The sequence below is a fragment of the Periplaneta americana genome, chromosome 10, assembly GCF_040183065.1.
Source record: "Periplaneta americana isolate PAMFEO1 chromosome 10, P.americana_PAMFEO1_priV1, whole genome shotgun sequence".
NCBI lineage: Eukaryota > Metazoa > Arthropoda > Insecta > Blattodea > Blattidae > Periplaneta > Periplaneta americana.
Genome location: NC_091126.1, coordinates 98,626,773 through 98,644,226, shown reverse-complemented (window position 1 = coordinate 98,644,226; position 17,454 = coordinate 98,626,773). Strand labels below are relative to the sequence as shown.

The window sequence follows — 17,454 nt, the reverse complement described above, 5'->3', positions numbered from 1 at the left end:
CATGGTTTCAGTGGCAATACTATATCATCATCTTTGGTTCCAGCCTGCAAACATCACGAAAAATAGCAAGGAACCTACCCTCGAAATCCAGCAAGCTAGCCATCAGCGCAGCCACCTTGGAATCCATCATAGAAACACACACTGTCTGAACCGGGCTTTAGCGTGTGCTCGATTACACTAACCTCTAGCGTTTGAAAGTGGAACTAAACGCCGGCGCACAGAGAAACAAAACAGGAAAATTCGCTGAGCATCCATTCTATATAATCCCTATAATTCAAATATTTTAGTGGGCTGTCATGCCATCTGCTGTCTAAATGAGAGAACTAATTGAAAGTATTCTAAAATATGAAAAGGAAAGAAAATCGATGGGACTGCTACAACTAACAGTTCATTTTATATTTGCACATTAATTGAAAATGAGATAATTATTTAAACATTTGAGGAGGCTCAAAAATAATTTGGGGATTCTGCCCCTCTCCGCCACCCCCACCCCCGACTACAGTCCTGATTACTTACAATGACATAATGTCATCAGTACAGTTAATTAAATCTAGTTTCTTCAGTAGCCAAGACCACTCTGCTCTCGCCAGACATATAATAGCTACCTCTGCGTAATCTGTGCCATTAAATCTGAAAATAAATATATATCTGAAAGCAGCAAAAAAGATTCAGCTGAAATGTGTACCACTAACCATTGTAACATTACTTCATTTACATTGTAAACGCTGTAATTTATGACGGGATGAGGCTATCAAAGTTTATCTTTCTCTTTCTGCACCCTCAACTATTCCAATTAATACTGTAAACATCCCAAAGCTTTTGCAAGAAATCGACTTAGATTGGTTTTCTGGATCACTGTGTGTCAGTCCATGTCAAGCATCAAATCTATGGCCAGGCTCACGATATACTCGAGATCAGAGTTTTTTTTTTTTTTAGTGTGCACTCTCACAATTTGTGCAGTAATAAACCAATATGTGCAGTAATAAAAGTTAAAGAACAGACACCAAATGAAAGCAACAATCTTGTATTCATGGAAATTTGCATTGTATCAGTTACACACAGTTACAATAAACAGAAAAGTACAAGTAATGTAAACAATTGTAGCATACTTATGCAAAATTGATGTAAGAAATTAACTCGCAACAGCCAACAGTATCTTAGAATTTTGGTGCCGATTTGTGCAGTAATAAAAATTGTTTAAAAAACTCTGCTCGAGATATATGTTTCGACTGTGAAAATTACAATTTGAGAACAGTTATATAATCTTTGAAGACACAGGGCTGAACAGGAAGAAATCAATGAAAGCTGTAGACCATCTAGCCTTTGTGACCAGTCTGGAGGATTTCGATTGGAAGGAAATAACTTAGTCTCAGGACTCTGAAACTCCATTTTTACGTTAATCATGAAATAAAAAAAACTTCCAAGCATAGGCCTCGAACCTGCTCCCATCCGCACAGATGTCTGAGCTACTGAGACGAGACTGAAGGCTTCACTTCTGTGTGGCATATCAGTATCCTCACGAAGGTCCAAATTTTTATTTTTCTGCATGATTTATAAATCTATACATGTATCATTTACAGCAAATCTACTTTTCTCGCATATTTTCAAGTGCGTTTCAGAACGGGTTATGACAGCACTCGAAATAGAATTTCAATAACTCCATTAGCATTCACTTGTGTATCTGTGCTCTTGGCCTCTGATCATGCACAGTGTCTTGTGTATGGGACTTAGAATATTCAAGCAGATCATTACTTTTTTCTAGTACAGTACAACAGATCAGTTTTATTTCCTGTCAAATTCTCTGTTTGAGTTTAAAAGAGGTGAGGGTATCAAAATACCATGGTATCTTTTATAGAATGAATCTTCAATATTAAAGACAATAAAGAAGAAACTGTTGGTCTCTTTCTGGACCTTAGTAAAGCATTTGATATGGTAAATGACGAAATTCTAATCCGGAAATTACATCATCTTGGCAAAGAGGATTAGCAAGGAACTGGTTCATGTCATACCTAAGTAACAGGAAACAGGTTGTACAAATTGACTCAGGAACTATGTCTCATGGTGTGTCTCCAGATTCAGTTCTTGATTTAATCTTATTCCTTCTACATATAAATAATGTTCCTTCAAACCCACTCGAAGGTAAAGCTGTCCTATTTGCAGATGACAGAAAGTTATTATCGAATGACATTAGAGAAAACAACTTGCAAGTAAAAATTAATGGAATGTCAGCGAAATTAGAACAGTGGCTAACAAAAAAACAAACTTAAGTTAAACGTAAATAAAACCATCTATAGCCTATATCAGTAGTTCTCAAACTTTCTGAAGGCGTGACCCACTTTTGGACGAGACATTTGTTTGCGACCCCTCTCCTCCATTACCATACTAGTACTACTTATTCGAAGAATACAAATGCCTGCAAAATTGAAAACAACAATAATTTTATTAAAAATCAGTGAATATCTCCCAACTACTAATGTACCAGTACGTGCAATATGAGAAATAATAATATGCAAACCTACTGGTACCTTCCAATATTCTCTTTGACTTAGATTGGCCTTCCTTGCTGATATAGCCTATTTTCTGAATATTTAAACACTTTGAATAGAAGTTTGCAAGAGCAAGTTATTAACATAATAACAGCCTGGGACAAAACGGACAGATTTATAAAGAAACTTTATTAGAGTTCAGATTTGAGAAGCTATTTTGTATTAAAGAAAGAGAGCACATTTATCGCAGTACTGTTTACATTACAGCTACTGAAATATTTTTTTTTTTTTTCATGTTCAACATTGTTTATGATTAGCTATATTTCTAAATACAACATAAGTGTACCAATATGTTAATAAGACTTTTTTTATTCTGTAATCATCTCACAACCCTCACTTTAGGAACCACTGGTCTATATCATTCAATTAATGTCCGCTTAATCACATCCATGTAGTACTTAACAACAATAATTCAGTAGAATGTACAAAATTTATAAGTGTATGGATATATTTCAATGTGACTTGTCAAAGTCACATACAACATCTATCAGAGAAGTTAATTCATTCAACGCGCTACCCAAGATACATAAAGAGAACATACCAATAAGACCACTAATCAACTACAAACATGCACCAGCGCACAAACTAGCTGCACACATGGACAAAGTCATCAGAAACAACATAAAATTTGAAAAGCAGACAACAATATAAAACACTATAGATCTAGTCAACAAAACAAAACACCAACACATCCCACACAACGCAACTCTAGCATCTTTCAATATCACTAACTATACACTAACATGCCAGTACAGAACACATTACAGATACTAAAACAAATGCTTATAGACAACAATCACCACAAGAACACATCGAAGAAATCATCCAAATTATAGAAATCATCACAAAGCAAAACTATTTCACTTACAGCCCACTTACTTTATGGTGACAGCTTGTCAATGCGAGAGAGGAGAAGGTTCGACTGTGGGAGGGAGACCGACCTGAGATGGAGCGAATGGAGGGAGGGAAATACAGTCATATTAGAAATGAAGTCTCATGTTGCAGCGTCTGCATAATTTTGAGCTCCTGTCACTGTGTTCACTTCATACTCTGGAACAATAGTCACTAATAAACACTACAAAAGTAAACTAACGTGGAAATACAATGAGCAGCAGTTCGGAACAATAGTCACTAATAAACACTAAAGTAGTAAACTAATGGAAATACAATGCGCAGGAGTTCGGAACAATAATAAACACTAAAGAAGTAAACTAATGTGGAAATACAATGAGCAGCAGTTTAGAACAATAATCACTAATAAACACTAAAGTAGTAAATTACCGGTAATGGAAATACAATTAGCAGGAGTTCGGAACAATAATAAGCAATAAAGAAGTAAATCAATGTGGAAATACAATGAGCACCAGTTCGGAACAATAATCACTAATAAACACTAATGTGGAAATACACTGAGCAGCAATCGAATCACTATATTTAACAGTTAATCACTAATTAACAATGAAATATACTCATGCGGAAATATCAGTAATGTTCATCAGTGCTTCACTGTTACCTTTCCCACCACCAGCATCATCATCATCATCATCATCATCCATGTAAAAGATGGAGCGGCCTTCTTCTCTGTACTTCTTTATTTTCCTCAAATACTGCAAACTTTCGAGCCTAATGCTGTGATGCTCGACCAGAATTTGGCTATTATTTTGTGTTTTTTTTTTTTTTTTCAATGAAATGTTAATTTCAAAATTAAATTGATTACTATACAAATTTAATTCATTTCTACTAATCACTAAATTTTATAGTGTGATTCTTCTTTTCATTTATATTATTGTAGTTGTATTATGATTTTTCCTTTTATTTATTTTATTGTATTTGTATTTCTGGTGGTGTGATGGCCTTAACTTCACTAAAATAAATAATAAATAAGTAATAAATAAATGAATAATAAATAAATAAATAATGAATAAATAAATAAAATTTTCTACAATACTTTCCTTCTCTGAACATGTAAGTACGAATGGTTGTATCTCTATCTCGCCAAAAATACGTTAGAAAACTAATAGGCATACTGCTCTCGTAAATTGGGCGAATGTTTTCAGTATGATTGTACTTCTTTCCAGACTGCCGCTGTCACTGTCCCCTCCCACTTCAGTACCGCACTAGACTAGTCGGAACCGCATTCCTCTCAGCACTAAACTCCTCAGAGAATGACAGTAAGTACAGACATGGAAATCCTACACATCCAACCCAAAAACCAAAAACTCAACACACAGATCAATTTCAGAACACACTCACTATTTGACTTCACACACTAACACACCCTTACAACAAGCAGCGATATCAAGATGACGCTATGATCCAGTAGGCTCTGACGAATGGTGTACCTACCGAAACAGCTGTAAGCCCACGTACTTAAATATATAACACTATTAAGTTACCCATTTATCAATCTTCTGTAATAAAGTGTTAAAAGTAGTATACACAAGACTGAAGATGAATTCATTTATGTTATGCTTTTAGAGTCTTCACTAAAATATCATCCATGTAACTCTTAAAATCAGTTTACTTTGGCTATGTACATTCGATATTTTCATAATGGAATTATTCCTTGGGAATCTTCATCAAAATCCACATAACTATTCATATTGGAGGGGGGGGAACTTGAAAATGGAAAAATGTTCAGAGAGCTCGGAATTGTACTTGTACCCCGCATATGTTTTTTAGAAACAGTATATTTTATTCATCAAAATATAAATTCCTACAAAACAAATTCAACTGTAACACCAGAACATCTCATAATATACATTTAAATTACCACAGACTTACTTGACGTCCTAACAGTATATATGAAGAATTCAGAACCATAGTGGGCCAAGCGCCATTTACTAAAACCGTAGAAAACAAGGGTTGAAATGAAGTTATTACCATAATTCAATGGAAACATATAGCAAGTAATATAAAGTATACACATTCAAATTAAATTGTATGTCAATCATCATTAAACTATGGTATTCACTTAACTTTAACCCTTGCTTCCTCCATTTTTAATAAATGGCACTTGGTCCACTATGGCTCTGAACCCTTCATATCACAAAGAGGCTCTAATTTGTATAATAAACTCCCATAAAGCATTAAAGAACTCAACAGAAAAAAATTCAAAGGAAAGGTAAAGGACATTCTGTTAACACACATGACATTTTGCTTAAATGGATTTTTAAATTTAAAGATTTAGTTAATCAAATTATTCACACTCACTTCTTGTTGATACTGTCCTCTATGTTTCAGGTTTCCAGTAAAATCAATGAAGCAGAAGAATAATTAGAGACAGACTAGAGAGAAAAAACATACAGTATAAATAAATGAATTTGCTTTGTTTTAATGAAGATACCAGGTTATGCATGTAATTTAGATATGTTTGTTTTGTATTATGTGTTATATATATTTTATTCCTGTGTACTGACGATTCCATGAATACTTGTAATTCCTACGCCTAATAAAAATTTAGTCTAATCCCACAATCGGGATAAAATGAAAACTTCTTTATTGTTCTTAGTACTTTTTAACTCTTCTTTTATATTCCTGAATTTTTCTTCAATATTTATTTTTCTGCTACAAGTTCAAGTACCTTTGTTACATTTAACTTCTTTTAGTTGGCTATTTAGCTAGAATTCTACTACCTAAACACTTAGAATAATCAACAGCATCTGGATTTTATGGAGTCAAGCATTATGCATGGAATAAATTTTTTAGTATCTGGAGCTTGACAAAATTATTGAGCACTTTTTTTCAAAACAAGGCAGAATTCTTCTTAAATTTAATCCTTACTTGGATGAAATCTATGCCAATAATAAAAAAAAAAAACTCCTTTGTGCCAGCCTTATTTTATAGGTCTGAAAGTGGCAACATCTGCTGGTTGTAAAATTCTGGTTGAATTTGAATATAGGCCTAGTGCAACTAACACTATCGGTATTCCCAGGTCAGTGCAAATCTGACTTACCTGACAAGTAAGATGACTAACAACAAGATTAGAAATTTGGTGGCTTTATCTTTCCAGTATGGTGCAAATTAGTTTCCAATGTAACAGCGGCGGATTTTCAGGGGAGGCAAGGGAGGTCATGCCTCCCCTAATATTTTACCAGAATACAATATGACAGTATTAATTCCAACTGAATTAAGATCATACGATGAAAGAGTAATGGAACAGAGAAAAATTCAACTGTATTGCCGGAGAGAAATTTTCTGTATTCCATTACTCTTTCATCGTATGATGACACAGAATATCTGTATGGAAATATCATATGTACTTCGGTACATTAAAATAATATATATGATATGTGTAAATCACTTCGTGATTTAAGACGGCGCTTATTCCGTCAGATCCCGGCCAACTAGTCACTCATAACAAGTGCACCTCAGCACATGTGTGGACTTCAGTCCTACGTTCATAGACATCTATGACGTAGTGCAGAGGGCGGCCACTAGAGGGAACCAAAGAGTTGCAATTTAAACTGAGATGATTCTATCCGACACTGGGATGGGTATCCAGTGTGGCTTAGTGGATAAAGCAATCAGCAAGTATAGCTGAAAACCCGGATTCAAATCCCGGTACCAGAGAGAATTTTTCTCTGTTCCATTACTCTTTCATCATATGATGACGCAGAATATCTGTATGGAAATATCATATGTACTTCGGTACATTAAAATAATATATATGAATTAAGATCACAAACAAGTTATAGCAAATGACAGACTTTTTCCTTTTATATTGATTTTACTATTCAATATGACTAAGATGTAAGTTACATCCCTGATCACAATCAGGGGTTACGCCAAGTCGACCACATCCAGTTGGTGATGCTCGCTCGCTATACTGTAGATAGTACAAATAATTCGTACCGAAAAATAACAGATAGTGCTGTAACCTGTATAGCCGACGTCTAGCAGCCTGCAGTGTCCATGCGAGAGTGAGAGAGAGGAGACAACTACATCACTCTACTCCCCGGTAACCATGAGAACAGCAGATCAACCAATAAGATAGCTGGTTAGCGGAGTGTTTAAACTTAACTAGAACGCACAAGGGGAGCCGAATTTGGAGGCGTCCTTCTCACTATTGACAACTGTATTGCTCAACGAGTTAGAAGACAGATTCTCTTCTATCTCATTGGTACTATTAGTCACGGCTGCTTTCGGCTATGTTCGGCTAGTTCTCTCTCTTTCTTCTTGATTTTAGAAAATTGAGTCACGTGTTGTTAGTTTTCTCTCCCTATATAAAAGTTTTCTTTGATGTTGGTTTATTTTTCTCTTGTTTGCAGGTGTTCTTGTTAATTTTTTTTCTTTTGTGTTACGCCATATATTTATTTATACAGTACATTAAATATGTATTAACATTGATAAATAGTTTCATAAAACATTCCATCATCACCACGTGAAACATCAGGTTAATTTTTATGTTTATAATGTTAGGCCTATAATAACGGATATTTGAATGTAACTCTAAGAGTATTGTAATATATTAACAGTAAGTTGTTCATTTTTATTTTCTTCCTCCGTAAAATCCTATAAATTCTTAAATATAAATTTTTAAATCATAAAACATAGATTGGTAAACCTAATTTTAGTTTCTTAAAACCTAAAAATTCGGCACTTGGTAATGATTTACGTGACAGGCCCTATATTTTTTAATACATAAAATGCAAATTCTCATCAGTCATGTCTTGGCCTACTCAAATTTCAAACCCACCATCTGCCACTGCAATGTAAGTACTCTTCAAATAATTCTGGTTTAATCCATACTGAGTCGCAATGACCTATTCCCCATGATGCAAAAACTGAGTGTAAAATATGCTTACCCCCTGAAAGCTTCTTTTAAGGGAACACAACCACGAGAGGAACCACTTTCACAGAGATATGAAATGGAAATGCTTGAAGACTTAGAGCTCCATTTTCAACCATAAATACATAGTATTTGTCACTTCTTTCTTAAATTTAACAGTTTAACACAAAACAAATTTAGCCAGCATTGAAGACTCTGGATGGATAATCAAATACATATGTCAAGATTTTAATTTTTCAGACATTCTTATATAAGACAGAACAAATTTCTGATGTACAGTTGTCAAAAAAAAAAAAAAAAGTGGCTGCACTCATGAACAGCAAATATTTCTAAGTCCACTTCAGGTCACGGCAATGTTACATGATGCATGTGCTTGTAGCAGCAGTGCCGGAAGTATAGAATTATTCTATATCTGTGTCTCGTAGACCAGCGGTGCAGTGCTCGCTTAATGATTTGAAGGTTGTGAGTTCGGGCCTTGCTTAAGCTTTCATTTTATTTTTTAATCGTTCTTTAGCGATATAAATAATATTCAAATTATAACTTATATTCTGTTATCGTTCTTTGACATTATAAATAATATTTACGTTACCATTTATATTCTGTTATAGTTCTTTATCAATAAAAATAATATTGAAGTTATTTATATTTTGTTATCATTATTTAGCAATATAAATAATATTCAAGTCATTATCTGTATTCTGTTATTATTCTTTAGCGATATAAATTATATTCGAGTTTTCATTTACATTCTGTTATCGTTCTTTAGCGATATAAATAATTGTCAAATTATAATTTATATTCTGTTATCGGTTTTTAGTGCTATGAATAATATTTAAGTTATCATTTATATTCTGTTATCGTTCTTTAGCGACATAAATAACATAAATTTAATATTAGGTTTGGAACAATACAGTTGCATAATACTAGTGGTTGTTTTTTATTTTATATAATTACATTAATTTATATTATCTTGAAACACAATAAAATGAAAAAGAGTGACGAGGAATTGAATGTGAGACATCTAAATTCCGACGTTCTTCCGACTGAACTATGAGGGCACAAGTTCAGAAACATTTGCGGAGAAATTGGCTCAGTCCCCGTCTAAGATTTTCTGATGATTTGTAGCAGTTCGTTCAGGATTCGGGGGGGGCAAAGGCTTATTGGGATTTCCAGGTATCTGATTGGATCAAAAATCCTGATAGAACTGATATTTAATCCTTGTGGTGATTTTCGGTGAAGTCCGGAGTGCTCAATTAGTCAAATTCACTTTCTTCACCTCCATGCTTGGGCCCGCTGGGATCTATTAAGTTGCGAAAGAGACAGTGGTGTGCGGAAAGCAATGGGAAGTTACCGCATTTATCCTTCCCAAGAAAAACTGCAAACATGAACAAAAGAAGCTTTTAATAGAAAAAGGAGCATCTTCTGCGGACCTCTGGAAAAAAAACTAAGGAGGAGACTAGTGAAGTTCTTTGTGGAGTGTGGCACTGTATAGGGCAGAAACATGGACATTACGAAGAAATGAAGAGAAACGAATAGAAGCATTTGAAATGTGGATGTGGAGAAGAAAGGAGCATGTGAAGTGGACAGACAGAATAAAAATTAAGTCTTGGAAAAAGTGGATGAAGAAAGAATGATGCTGAAATTGATTAGAAAGAGAAAAAGAAATTGGTTGGGTCACTAATTGAGAAGAAACTGCCTACTGAAGGATGCACTGAAAGGAATGGTGAACAGGAGAAGAGTTCGGGGCAGAAGAAAATATAAAATAATAGAAGGCATTAAGATATGTGGATCATGTGCGGAGACTAAGAGGAAGGCAGAAAATAGGAAAGATTGGAGAATGCTGAGTTTGCAGTGAAAGACCTGCCCATAGGCAGAACACTTATGTATATCCAGGATGCTTTGAATGTCGTGGCTGGGAACATTCGCTATTTGAAAACACTCTAGTCGATTCCATGTCCACTCGACTGCAAGATGTGATCGAGATGTGGGGAAGATAGACTAAATATTGAATCATGGCGTTTTGTTTTGTTTTTTGAACGCTTAAAATTGTTTGAATGTTGTAAGGCAGATGGCAGTAAGTTTGTTTTGTATATGCCACGAAAGATATTCTTGTTGAGAAAAAAATCTTTTTTTGATTTCCATTTGTAGCCATAATGTCATAACAAATAATGATAAAGTCATGGCATAATACATTAATGAACCTGATGTTAATACTAAAATAATCGTAAATAAGGAGCAATTATGTATATTTTGTCTCTTTCTCTTAAAAACAAAACAAAAACGAACATAAAAGCACTAGGTTGTATTCGAACGCAGGACCTCACGAATACTAGGCCCCAACACTACCATTACACCATCAAGTAACACACGGAATACTTTAATTATAACTGTAGATATCAGGCAAGGTGGTCCAACAACATGTAACATCGCTTGTCTCCGAATTGTTGCGAAGATACCCGAAGGGAACTTTGTTTCTGGAGAGCGGCCACTTTTTCTTTTGACAACTGTACACGAAAAATAAGGCTAGAAAAAAGTGCGACGGATTTGCTGCAATTTTGCTGATTAGGGGAGACCCGGGCAAAACGAATAACCCGGGGAAACAGAATAATGTCTAATAACTCTTCTCGGGTTCTCAGCCAGGTGAGTTGGAGATTAGCTTCCAAGCTTTCGACGGCTAGCTCTGCCATGGCAGAGCTAGCCGTTGAAAGCTTGGAAGCTAATCTCCAACTCACCTGGCTGAGAACCCGAGAAGAGTTATTCTACATCAAACGCCGGGAAAGCCTCAAGTCATACAGAATAATGTCTATTTCTTAGAAGCGCCAACAGGTAGCGTTTTCTGTTATGTTGAGGAGAATCCCAACCGGATTTTGCTGCTGGAACTGACTTGTCATCATTCTAGCTAGTGAGAGAGGAAGTCAGCGTGTGTTTGAAGAAAATCGACTGTTTTCTTAAAATATTTCAAGGTAAGAGAAACATATGTACAGTTGTCAAAAGAAAAAGTGGCCGCTCTCCTGAAACAAAGTTCCCTTCGGGTATCTTCGCTACAATTCGGAGACAGGCGATGTTACATGTTGTAGGACCACGTTGCCTGATATCTACAGTTATAATTCAAGTATTATGTGTGTTACTCAATAGTGTAATGGTAGCGTTCAGGCCTCTTATTCATGAGGTTCTGCATTCGACTACAGCCTCGTGCTTTTTATGTTCTTTTTTGTTATGTTTTTGAGAGAGACAAACTATACATAATGGCTCCTTTCTCTTTTACGATTATTTTAGTAATTAACATCAGGTTCATTAATATATTATGCCATGACTTTATCATTATGATACTGTGGCTGCAAATGGAAAGAAAAAAGATTTTATTCTCAATAAAAATATCTTTCGTGGCATAAACAAAACAAATTTACTGGCGTCGGCCTTAAAACATTCAAACAATTAAGCGTTCAAAAAACAAAACAAAAAGCCACAATTCAATATTTAGTCTATCTTCCTCTTATCTCGATCATCTTGCAGTCGAGTGGGCATGGAATTGACTAGTCTTTACAAATAGCGACTGTTCTTAGGCACGATATTCCAGGCATTCTGAACATACATACATAAGTGTTCTGTCCATGGGCAGGTCTTTCATTGCAAACCCAGCAATCTCCAATCTTTCCTATTTTCTGCCTTCCTCTTAGTCTCCGCATATGATCCACATATCCTAATGTCGTCTATTATTCTTTTCAACCAGAGACCCAACCAATTCCTTTTTCTCTTTCTAATCAGTTTCAGCATCATTCTTTCTTCACTCACTTTTTCAAACACAATTTTATTTCTTATTCTGTCTGTCCACTTCACACGCACCGTTCTTCTCCACATCCACATTTCAAATGCTTCAATTCGTTTCTCTTCATTTCGTCGTAATGTCCATGTTCCTTCCAAATACAATGCCACACTCCACACAAAGCACTTCACTAGTCTCTTCCTTAGTTCTTTTTCCTGAGGTCCGCAGAATATCCTTCATCTTCTATTAAAAGCTTCCTTTGTTCATGTTTGCAGTTTTTCTTGGGAAGGATAGGCCTAAATGCAGTAACATCCCGTTGCTTTCCGCACACCACTATCTCTTTCGCATCTTATTAAATTCCAGGGGGCCCAAGCGTGGAGATGAGAGTCGATTTGACTAATTGGGCCCTCCGGACTTCACCGAAAGTCACGGTAAGGGTTAAATATTAATTCTATCAGGATGTGTGACCCGATCAGAGACCGGGAAATCTCAATTAGCCTTTGCCCCCTGCATCCTGGACATACTTCTACGAATCATCAGAAAATCTTACAGTGTGATTGGGCCAATTTTTCGAAAATGTTTCCACACTTTTGCCCTCGTAGCTCAGCGGACGAACGTCGGAATTTCGATGTCAACGTCTCAGGTTCAATTCCTCGTTACTCCTTTTCATTTTATTGTGGTTCAAGATAGTATAATGTAATAATACAAAAAGAAAAACTAGTACGAGTATTATGCAACTGGATTATTCCAAACCTAATATTAAATTTATGTTATTTATATCGCTAAAGAACGATTACAATATAAATAACTTGAATAATATTTATACAGTATCACTAAAGAACGATAACAGAATATAAATGATAAATATCGGTTTGTTTAATTAATATAAGATATTATATAATACGTATTTAATTATCTAAATAAAATAACCTATTTTACAAAGAAAGATGGTTATTTGTGTTATAATAATTACTTACATAAAATACAGATTATTTATATTGCGAAAGAACAGTAACAATATAAATAACTTGAATATTATTTTATAATGCTAATGAAGGAAAACAGAATATAAATGATAACTTGAATATTATTTATATCGCTAAAGAACGATAACAATATAAAAAACGTGAATATTATTCATATCGGAATTTCACAGATTTATTACAGATGTATTTAAGAAATTGTAGAAAAATTGTAATTAGTAACAGTGTCCTATTTATTCTTCTTGGAGCCAAATTTGTAACTTTTAAAAGTGTGGTTACTATGTTGAAGTGTATGTGTTGTAACGGATGCTTGATTTGTTATGTATGTGAGTCAGTTATGGGATGCTTGATGTCGTCGCAATGTCGTAATTATAGTTTGATTTTGTTTGTGTAACTATTGTGTATTTATTTATGATGTATGGTACGGAAAGCTGCATATTTGTGTTATAGAAGTGTTGCGTATGTGTGTTGTTAATGTTTTTGTATGTTTCAAATTGATAACTGATATTTGTTTTCAATCGCAATGCCTAATTTACGGATTATTTATGTTTTGTTTACATCGCGTAAGCTAATTTAATTTTCGTTTCCATTTCACTTTATGCTTATGTTTTTTGTGTATAAAACTATAGCCCTAACATACATATGTAAAATATGGCTAACCCCCATTGGAAATACAATAATAATAATTATAATTCATATCGTTATAAAAGGATAACAGAATAGAAGTGATGACTTGAATTTTATTCATATCTCTAAAGAACGATAACAAAATATAAATAACGTGTTTTCCATAAAGAACGATAACTGGATTTAAATGACAATTTGAATATCATTTACATCGCTAAAGAACGATTAAAAAATAAAATGAAAAATTGAAGAAGGCCCGAACCCACAACATTTGAATAATTAAACAAGCACTCTACCGTTGGTGTACGAGGCGCAGATATGGAACACTTTCATAGTTCCGGAACTGCTTGTACAAGCACATGCATCGTGTAACATCGCCGCGACCCGAAGTGGACTTTGAAAATATTCGCTGTTCACGAGTGCGGCCACTTTTTTTTTTGACAACTGTACAAAATACAATACTGCAGAAACTCTTTGTTATGTGATAGATATATATAGGCGATACGATTACTTCTAAAGTGCCGTACTTACGAAGAAGATTATTGACGTTTATGTTTGTATAAACTTAAGTGGAAAGCGAAATGCCGTCTGCGGGCAAAGTGGATAACTTATCCGCTTTGCCCTGCCACATTTATTTGACTATATTAGTGTTAGCTGTATTTTTGTAACTATTTGCCTATTGTAATAAAGCGTGTTAGGTCATTTTACATAGTGGAGGCATTAAATCACACTAATAAAATATAAATCAGCAACACTGTTCTTAATTTTTACTTAAAAAGGTCGTAATGTGTTTTGAGATGGTTTAATTTTTCAAGAGGAAGACGGAACAAGCCAAATATTCTGAAGAAGCCATGAAGAAAGTACTTGAAGAAATAAAATCTTCCAATCAGTGGTTCTGCTATTTGGCCACACAACCATGTGTTTGTTGATGAAGCTTTTCCTGCAGATCAACTTACAGATTGCCCACTTGAGACAGAAATCAGCGAAACGACAGCTGGCTCAGATTTAGTAAATTCTGCGGTGCCAGCTTCTTCAGCGGCTGAAGAAACAGTTAATTCTCACTCAGAATCAACCACCTCTGTGATGTCGTTATCTTCAGAGATTGAAGGAATATTCAATACATCAATTACATCAGATTTTCAGTTCTGGTTACACCAAAACTCTCAACATCGTCAGCAGAATAATGCAAGGCAGTTCTTTTGATTTAGGCCAGTGGCAAAAATGGATGCTCGAAAGATACGAGGTAAACGAAGAAAATATCAGCGCTCTGAAGATGTTACATCTATACGGATTAAAACGTTGAAAGAGAAGTAACTTATGGGCAGGAGCAAAAGAAGAAGAAATCTATGTCTTCAGTGCCAGTGAAAAGTCGACTTGTTCAAATATGTATTTTGTACTTATCTAACGTGCTATAAAGGACTGTAATAACATTTCTTATCGTCTGATATGGCTCATTAACATCGTCATTATGTCTTGATTTAATTTTATTATCAGTGAATAGAAATTAAATAGAAAGGTGAAAATGCTAAAAGGATATTCAATTTGCCCGGGTTAATACTTTCATTCGATGGCAAGTGACATACTTTCGCTTGGCGGCAGGTGACCAAATTTCGCTGGATGGTAAGTGGCCGACATTCGCTTGATGGCAAGTGACCTACTTTCGCTCGATGGCAAGTGATCTACTTCCGCTGGATGGCAAGTGACCTACTTTCGTTCGATTGCAAGTGACCTACTTTCGCTGGATTGCAAGTGAACTACTTCCGCTCCATTGCAAGTGACCTACTTTCGATGAACTACAAGTGATTCATTTCGCTGGCATGCAAGTGATATACATTCGTTGCATTGCGAGTGTCCTCATTTCGATGGATGTCAAGTGACCTACTTCCGCTAGATGGCAAGTCACTTACTTTCGCTCGATTGTAAGTGACCAAATTTCGCTGGGTAGCAAGGTACAGCTGTCCAAAAAAAAAAACGTGGCCGCACTCGTGAACAGCGAATATTTTCAAAGTCCATTTCGGATCGCGGCGATGTTACAAGATGCATGTGCTTGTACAAGCAGTTCCGGAACTATGGAAGTCTTCCATATCTGCTCCTCGCAGACCAGCGGTAGAGTGCTTGTTTAATGATTGAAAGGTTGTGGGTTCGCGCCTTCTTCAAGTTTTCATTTTATTTTTTAATCGTTCTTTAGCGATGTAAATGATATTCAAATTATCATTTATATCCAGTTATCGTTCTTGATGGATATCACGTTATTTATATTTTGTTATCGTTCTTTAGGGATATGAATAAAATTCAAGTCATCATTTGTATTCTGTTATCGTTTTATAACGATATGAATAATAATAATTATTATTATTGTATCTCCAGTGGGGGTTAGCCCTATTTTACATATGTATGTTAGGGCTATAGTTTTATACACAAAACAGATACGCATAAAGAGAAATGGAAAAGAAAGTTAAATTAGCTTACGCGATGTAAACAAAACATAAACAATCCGTAAATTAGGCATTGCGATTGCAAAACAAATATCAGTTATCAATTTGAAACATACAAAAACATTAACAACACACATACGTAACACTTCTATAACAAATATGCAGCTTTCCATACCATACATCATAAATTAATACACAATAGTGACACAAACAAAATCAAACTATAATTACGACATTGCGACGACATCAAGCATCCCATAACTGACTCACATACATAACAAATCAAGCATCCGGTGCAACACATACACTTCAACATAGTAACCACACTTTTAAAAGTTACAAATTTGGCTCCAAGAAGAATAAATAGGACACTGTTACTAATTACTATTTTTCTACAATTTCTTAAACACATCTGTAATAAATCTGTGAAATTCCTATATGAATAATATTCACGTTTTTTATATTGTTATTGTTCTTTAGCGATATAAATAATATTCAAGTTATCATTTATATTCTGTTTTCCTTCATTAGCATTATAAAATAATATTCAAGTTATTTATATTGTTATTGTTCTCTCGCAATATAAATAATCTGTATTTTATGTAAGTAATTATTATAACACAAATAAACATCTTTCTTTGTAAAATAGGTTACTTTATTTAGATAATTAAACACGTATTATATAATATCTTATATTAATTAAACAAACCGATATTTATCATTTATATTGTGTTATCGTTCTTTAGTTATACTGTATAAATAATATTCAAGTTATTTATATTTTAATCGTTCTTTAGCGATATAAATAACATAAATTTAATATTAGGTTTGGAATAATCCAGTTGCATAATACTCGTAATAGTTTTTCTTTTTGTATTATTACATTATACTATCTTGAACCACAATAAAATGAAAAGGAGTAACGAGGAATTGAACCTGAGACGTTGACATCTAAATTCCGACGTTCGTCCGCTGAGCTACGAGGGCAAAAGTGTGGAAACATTTTCGGAAAAATTGGCCCAATCACACTGTAAGATTTTCTGATGATTCGTAGAAGCTAGTCCAGGATGCGGGGGGCAAAGGCTAATTGAGATTTCCCGATCTCTGATAGGGTCAAACATCCTGATAGAATTAATATTTAACCCTTGCCGTGACTTTCGGTGAAGTCCGGAGGGCCCAATTAGTTAAATCCACTCTCCTCATCTCCACGCTTGGGCCCCCTGGAATTTACTAAGATGAGAAAGAGATAGTGGTGTGCGGAAAGCAACGGGATGTTACCGCATTTAGGCCTATCCTTCCCAAGAAAAAC

The 17,454-nt window shown here is 34.7% G+C and overlaps 1 protein-coding gene and 1 long non-coding RNA gene across 12 annotated transcripts in view; one reads left to right on the top strand and one right to left on the bottom strand.

The window, feature by feature from the left end:
• LOC138707928 (uncharacterized) overlaps window positions 1-6,037 on the top strand; it is a 57,854-nt gene extending 51,817 nt beyond the window's left edge. For 6 of the 11 annotated variants that reach the window (XR_011334452.1, XR_011334453.1, XR_011334451.1 and 3 more), the window contains one exon: window positions 4,625-5,783. This is a non-coding gene — a long non-coding RNA (uncharacterized lncRNA). The other 5 variants (XR_011334458.1, XR_011334455.1, XR_011334450.1 and 2 more) reach the window with 3 other exon arrangements.
• The window catches only part of LOC138707927 (uncharacterized), a 272,613-nt gene that overhangs the window by 54,810 nt on the left and 200,349 nt on the right, over window positions 1-17,454 (bottom strand). The gene's annotated exons all lie outside the window — the stretch shown is intronic.